A 6313-nucleotide genomic window follows, 5' to 3' on the forward strand; every position below is an offset into this window, starting at 1 on the left:
TTAGACTTATGTCCACTATAATAAATTGCTTATCATTTTGAAGCCCCGGATGTTAGATTTCCAATGCCGCTGAAACCGCCTCATTTGGACCTCTGTAGCTCAAGTTATGACCAATTTAGTACAGAGAGGTCAGAATTGGCAGCTTTCCAAATCCCATTTCTTCATGGTTTCTTCCCTTTTACATGCTCTTCTCCTCACTTATCCAACCCATGCTTGCCTTGGAAACCTGAAGTCACTTAACAAATACATCAAGGCACCAAATAGGATTAAACTGAATAGAACTGATTAAATTAAGTACAAAAGAGCATGTTTTCACTTTTAAGCACAATTTAGGGAGAAATCTCAAAAGCATGCTATTGAGGTGAATAAATGTGGGTTTATGTGATGGAATCCACTCAAATGAAACCAAAATATATCATAAAATATGGATTCATCACTTTCTCATTCTTATCTTCCCTATTCTTTATAGCTTTGTTTAGTTTCTATTAGTCAACCCATTCCCTGTTACAATTCAGTCATTTACATTTCTATCATTTATCTTTTAACAATTTATCTTTATGCTCTTTACAATTCAACACTCTACTGCTTTCTTTATCTTCAAGTCATTTACAATTCTGTCAATTAAATTTCTGCACTCAACACTTATTCTTGATTAACTTAACTAAGTTACCCTGCTAACTAAAGTTGTTCAATCAATCAATCCTCGTGGGATCGACCTCACTCTCTGTGAGTTTTTACTTGGCGATGATTCGGTATACTTGCCAAAGGAGTTATTGTAATCATACAGTAATTTCCACTCATCACATACCCCTAATCAGAGCAAGTAACTTTGAGATAAACCCTCAACTCATTACTTTGGTGCAGCAAAACTGCCAGTATTGTGGACTTCCACAAGAAGAATGATAAGCCGCTATTTTACAGTTTATCTTGTGCTTAACTTAGTGATTTTTATCCACTATTCTCACACTTATTCATAGAAATAGCATGTTTTACATTTTCCTTTCTAATTTTGTACTATAATTGAAAACATGCTTCTTTGGCCTTAAATTTGCTATTTTTAATCCTCTCTTATTACCATTCGATATCGTGATATGTTTGCTGAGTGTTTTCAGAGATTACAGGACAGGAATGGCGTAGAGGATGGAAAGGAAGCATGCGAAAATGGAAGGAATACAAGAAATTGAAGGAATTACAATGCTATCAAGCCTGACTTCTTCGTACTAAATCAGACATAACATGAGCTACAGAGGTCCGAATTAGGTGGTTCCAGTTGCGTTGGAAAGCTAACATCTGGGGCTTCAAAATGATATGCAATATACTATAGTTGCCTTGCTGTTAGGCAACGCGTACGCGTGGATGACGCGTACGCATGGATAGTGCGGCAGACAAGCATCGCGTACGCGCAGGCGACGCGTACGCATGACGGAGCCACGTATTGTACGTATTAGATATTGCTGGCTGCAATTTCTGGTCTATTTTTGGCCCAATTTTAAGCCCAAAAATACATATTAGAGGCTGGGAGTGGAGCAGAATTAGATATACAATTCATTATTCATAATTTAGGTTTTAGATGTAGTTTTTAGAGAGAGAGGCCGCCTCCTCTCTTTAGATTTTAGGATTTTAGTTTAGTCTTTCTCAGTTTCAGATTTTCTATTATTCTCTAATTTAGTTCTTCTTCTACTTTTATTTATTCTATTACTTTAGTTCATCTATTCCTCTTGTTGATTTCTCTATTTTCCCAATTTAGTTTATGAATTCTCTATGTTTGATTCAATTTTCTTATTAATGCAAGTAGAGGTATTTTATGTTTATTGCTTCTTCCTTCATTTGTTTTCATTGATGTTTGCGATTGGTTATTTAGATTTAATATTCTCTTATTAATTTTGCATGTTTTTATTTTGTGCCTTCCAAGTGTTTGATAAAATGCTTGGTTGGATTCTAGATTAGACTTATATCCTCTTGGCTTTGGTTGAGTAATTGGTGACACTTGAGTTATCAAACTCCTTTGTTGATTGATAATTAAAAGTTGTTAGTTGATTTGGATTCCCCTAAAGCTAGTCTTTCCTTAGGAGTTGACTAGGACTTGAGGAATCAAATTGATTCATCCACTTGACTTTCCTCCAAAGTTAGAGGTTAACTAAGTGGGAGCAATGGATAATTCTCATCACAATTGATAAGGATAATTAGGATATGACTTCTAGTTCTCATACCTTGCCAAGAGCCTTTCTTAGTTGTTAGTTTATTTCTTTTGACATTTACATTTCTTGCTCATTATCTCAAAAACCCAAAAAAAAAAGATACTTCATAGCCAATAACAATAACACTTCCTTGTAATTCCTTTGAGAGACGACCCGAAGTTTGAATACTTCGGTTATTATTTTTAAGGGATTTGTTACTTGTGACAACCAAATTTTTGTATGAAAGGATTATTGTTGGTTTGGAAACTATACTTTCAACGAGATTTTATTTGTGAAATTCTATACCATCAAAAGTCCGTTCATCAAAATGGCGCCGTTGCCGGGGAATTGCAAATGTGTGCTTTATTATTGGTTATTGTTAATATTGTGACTATTTTTTATTTTCGTTTCTTTGTTAGTTGCTTCTAGTTTTAGGAATTTATTTTCATTATTTCTTATTAATTTTTTTATTTTCTTTTACTACCACAAAAATTTATTATAACTTCTAAACCATCAATCTTCCGTTCTTTGCCAGGGAATTGCAAATGTGTGCCTTATTATTGGTTATTGTAAATACTTTTCTTTTACTTGTTTATTTGTTTTTGTTTTCCCTTCTTATTTCTAATAACTACTATTAATTCTCACGCCTCTCGCTTTGAGTTTGGTTCTACTTTTGTTGAAAGGAATGGAAGCCATAACAGGAATATGCATCAAGGTCTAAGTAATCAAAGATGGATGGAGCCAAAAGGATATGATCAACCCTTGAGGCAACAACACCTTCCAAGATATCATGAACAGAAACCATTCTACAATGCATGCCAAATTGATAGATTTGGTGGACCCCCTTGTAGCTACCAACAAGCCCTACCCTATGCTCAGAGACCATCCTCTCAACATAACTTCGAACCACCATACTCACTAGCCACTTTTCACCATTCGCCACCGTATAACCCTTATCCGCCCCAACACCAATCCAATTACTCCCAAGAACCACCACTCCCTTATGCACCATGTCCATACCCATCGAACCAAGAATCACAGGTTCACTTCAAAGAATCAGTAGACGAATTTCATGCAACCCTTCATCAACTGGAGCAAGCAATAAATCAATTATCTTCCAGACGTTCAGACACTCAACAACCCCCCATGGCTTCATGTGGAGAACCTAATAAAGAACGTAGCATGAAGGAGACACTAAAAACTCCAGTGGACAGTATAGAGCATAACTTTGTACTAGAACAAGTAGAGAAAGCTGTCATTATAGAAGAAGAAGAGTTGGTAAAAGATTTAGGAGATGCCGAACCTCCACAGGAATCCAGAGTTGTGGAGAATTCTGTCAAAGACGTTACAATTGATCCTAAGGAGGATAGTGCACAACCGCCAGGGCAGGTATCTTATGAGGAATTGGACGAAATAACCCAAGACACATGTTCCCTTGATGATGACAATCACAAGTGAATTCTTTGAGATAAAAGAATCTTCCTCAAGTGAATACGAAGATGATGCAGAGGTAGACTTTTCTCAACCTCCTAGTTATGACTCAAGTGATGAGGAAGATATCGAAGACTTTGATCAAGACATGGTTGAAATGGAAGAAATTTGCAAAGAAGTGGAGGAATTCACAGAAGACCACAAGGGAGTAGAGCTTCCAGAACCACAGAAAACACCTATCCCAAGGCCATTACCACCCAACACAAACTTCAAGTGGGTAAAATCCTTGACCTTTATCTTCAATTTTCCACTTGAATATGGTTTGCTTGAAACAGATGGCCAGCTTAGAGCTCTTTGCGGCTTTAAGAGCAAAAGGGAAATGACTCACACTCAGAGCTGGTATGCAAGATTCAATGAGGTTTCACACTTCAATTTGAGGTGTAAGGATTATTGTCAAGCTCAATTGAAAGGATCTCGGAAGCTGTTTGGTCACTGCAGTGAGAATTCAGACTACTCACCACCCGGCTGGAAAAATGCAGATCAAGACAAAAATGGGTGTGAAAGCAAAGTTTGGGATCCTGGAATCTCTTCTGACATTCAACACCTCGGGAGCCTGGAAACCTATTTGAAATTGCTCAAAGGCTTCACGTGCCTTGTTTGGGACCCCAGAGGATGCAGGCATGCCAAACACTAGTGGAGATTTCTAGACGAATTCAAGCACAAGCCACCATAGCAGAAAGCTCATCAAATGTCCAACTTAAGGACTTTAACTAAAATTGCTAGGTGGGAGACAACCCACCATGGTATGATCGTTCCTTCTCCATTCTACTCTGTTTTTGAATTTTGTTTGAACCTGAAATTTTTGCATGACATTCATTGCATTTTGCATTCTGCATACTGCATATAAAAAAATAAAAAAAAATAAAAAATCACACGCGATGCGACAATGTCGCCGACGCTTCCGCGTCATAGGTGCATTGGAAAGAAAAGAAAATTGAACAGAGAGTCACGCGAAAGCGCGGCTGGAGGCGTGCCTTTGGCATAAATTGGTCCACGCGACCACGTTAATGACGCGTCCGCGTCATGTGGGAAAAAGGCCTCCCACGCGTCCGCGTCACCCACACGAATGCGTGCCTCAAAATCGACGTAAAACGGGTGTATGGCCGAAAGTTGAGCTAGAATTGGGCTGGACTCGTGCTAGAAGCACAAGCCCTGCCACGCGTACGCGTGCCCCACGCATCTGCGCCGTTTTCAAATTTAGGCCATCCACACGATCGCGTCGACCACGCGACCGCGTCACCCAAAGATTTGGCAATATAAATTTCAAACAGAGAGTTGCGCGACCGCGAGGCTGCCCTCGCGCTAATGGCACAAATCGATCCACGCGCCCATGTGGATGACGCGTCCACATCAATTCATAGAAGCGCTATCCGCGCGAACGCATCACTTACGCGTCCACGTCGAATGCGCCGCATAACTTATCTTAATCTGGCAAAATATCTTATCTTTTTCTTTCCCAAATCATACTTTTTCTTTTCCTTTCTTATTTCTTTCTTCCCCCTTCCTCCTTTTTCCTTCTTTTTTCTTCCTTCTTTCTCCTTTTTTTTTATTTTCATGCATTTTTATGTTGGTGTTGGAGCTTTATTTGGATTTTACTTTATTATAACGGAGCTTGTGACTATTATAAGGATTGGTTTGACAATTGATATTTTAAATTTGGCTCTCATATATATTTGGATTTATTACTTTCATTCCTCTTTTAACTCACACTACTTGTAATCCACCTATATTTGAGATTATCATTCACAATTGTCATCATACAATTGCTCTTTAATCCAGCTTATTTTAAATTGATGCTTGACCTATGCTTCTCATGCCTTTGCCTGCATGCTTTTACACATCTTGCATCTAATTGATTTAATATGCCTTGCTATATTTCCATTGATGTCCTAATTGCATGTAGTCGCAACCATGTATTTAACACATTATCCCTTACCTTGGCATTGATTATCACTTGAACCTTTCTCCTCCCAGTTCTAACTATTTGAATTACATGTCCCTTTCCTTTCTCCCTTTTTCAGGATGGCTACCCAAAAGGATAACGAGAAAGCCTCTAAAGAAGCCACCGGCGAAGAGCGGAACGACATGAGCACCAGCTGGGGAACCACAACCCCCGCCTACCTGCACAGCTTTGCATACACCGAGGACGATGCAATCCTTAAGTGTGGGGAGGTCGATACTGATCTCCGTGGGTTAGTACCTTCCTGTCTCAACACCAACGTTTAAATTAGTTGTTGCATTTGCATGTTTGTTTGATTTTGTGCATATATTATCATTACTTGGTTGAAGTAATATTTTCTTTTTCAAGAAACTTTTTATAGTATTTCACTAATTTAAATTAAAAACTTTTTGACAAACTTGTTTGAAGAAATATTATTTTGGAACATGGTTTAGAGCTCAAACACACAAAACCAGTGAGATTCTGAGCCTATTTGATTGGTTGCATTTTACCAACCAATATTTTATTTTTGGTGTGTATTTTTCTCTCTAAAATTGTGATCTTTGTCTTGCTTAATTCTATATTTCCATTATTTGATGTATGCATGCACTTATATGATTGAGGCCTTGTTTCACTGAGCTTACATACCCATATGGCCTTACCTTTCATTATCCTTTGCAAACCAATGTTGAGCCATTTTACCCCA

This window comes from Arachis duranensis, chromosome 1, assembly GCF_000817695.3.
Source record: "Arachis duranensis cultivar V14167 chromosome 1, aradu.V14167.gnm2.J7QH, whole genome shotgun sequence".
Taxonomy (NCBI): Eukaryota; Viridiplantae; Streptophyta; class Magnoliopsida; order Fabales; family Fabaceae; genus Arachis; species Arachis duranensis.